This window comes from Propithecus coquereli, unplaced genomic scaffold, assembly GCF_000956105.1.
Source record: "Propithecus coquereli isolate 6110/MARCELLA unplaced genomic scaffold, Pcoq_1.0 Scaffold140, whole genome shotgun sequence".
Classification (NCBI taxonomy): Eukaryota; Metazoa; Chordata; class Mammalia; order Primates; family Indriidae; genus Propithecus; species Propithecus coquereli.
Window position 1 is genome coordinate 602947 of NW_012138303.1, and position 1510 is coordinate 604456.

General features: G+C 43.0%; 1 protein-coding gene across 2 annotated transcripts in view; it reads left to right on the forward strand.

Moving 5' to 3' along the window:
• RXRG (retinoid X receptor, gamma) overlaps positions 1–1510 on the forward strand; it is a 44829-nt gene that overhangs the window by 24190 nt on the left and 19129 nt on the right. The gene's annotated exons all lie outside the window — the stretch shown is intronic.

Below are 1510 nucleotides of genomic sequence, written 5' to 3' on the forward strand. Positions count from 1 at the left end.
AAAAAAAAAAAAAAAAAAAAAAATCTACCAGCTCCCTGCTCTGTGCTCCACCTGGGAGGGCACTGTGAAGACAAGGCACACACAGTCTCTGGCTCTGTGGAGTTTGAAGTTTTCACAGGAAGGTAATCTGTTCGTAACAATCAAGCTCAAAAACATGATCTGGGGTTTTTAACCCAATTTTTGGTGCTACTGCAATGATTTAGGCATTTGGGTTGGCGTCTTCAGTGGGCTCATAGAGACGACCATTACACACATCCTTCTTTTCCATTTTACTGTGAACTCCTTCTGGGTGTGCATTTTTCTTTGCTGTTATACCCCAGAGCCTGGCACAGTGCCTGGCACGGTGAGCCTTTGGGGGATGTCTGTCTATTGGCTAATGAATGGATTTGCATTTTTTGCTTGGCTCTCTTAGGGTGGAAGTCTTCTGCCTGAGGGCCTTAGCTCCTTGTGGAGCACTGCTGAACAGGCAGTAGGTAAGTGACAAAAATTTTAAAATGCACAGCTAACATTGTCCTAGGTGTGTAGTTCGGCATGGATTTCTAGCTCAAACAGAACACATGAGTAAAATGAATAAAAGCAGAGAGAATGGAGGTATATTGTGATTTTCGGTTTAGGTTTTGGCTTCTAGAAATGATTTCGTTCCTCTTGAGCCACTTTTCTCCCTCCCATAAGTTCGTATCACAGGTGGGCAGTTTCAGATACTCTGTGCTTGGAAACTACTTCTTGAAATAGAGCTTGTTTTTTTTTTTTTTTTTTTTTTTTTATGTCTCACAGCACTTTAACCCAGAGTCTCTGTCCACCTCCTGTGCTCAATAAATATTTGCTTAGTGAATTGAAAAGCTAGTGAATTTAGAAGAAACCTAACTCAGGCTCTGTTGTGGTTTATGTTTTATTGATCATTCCTTCTGTCCCAAAGGCCTTGGATAAAGAGGAAAATCCTACCTTTGGTTCCATTTGAGAATTATAGTCACTTGGTTTAGGCAACGTGATTCAAAATTCAGATAGACTGCAGGAAGTCAGTGGGCCCTCCTTTCAGCCCCCAGAGGCTTACCAGGTGTCTCTACTGGATACTTAATGCATGCATGCACTGCACCATCTTTATTTGCACTTGCTTGTAAGTGTTCTTAATTTTTGTGCGTGTTCTGCTGCCTTGATCAGGTTGTACATTTTTGAGGAATGAGAGACATACCTTCTAGATTTTATGTCTCCCTTCCCAGGGCCTAGAATGTTGCTCTATGCCCATGAACACTCAGAAATATTACTGATTGGATGACTGGTTTATATTTATTCAACTTGTTTTATTCGGTGAATACAGAACACTTAGCAGCAGCTTCTTCATAATCATCCCAAGAACACGGAGAGATACAGGGGTGGTGATGGGGAGCTGAGGCTAACGTGTGATGCTGGACGAGGACAGGGACAACACGAGATTCTTTCCTACAGCCATTCAAATCTACCAGCTCCCGGCCGGGTGCGGTGGCTCACGCCTGTAATCCTAGCACTCTGGGAG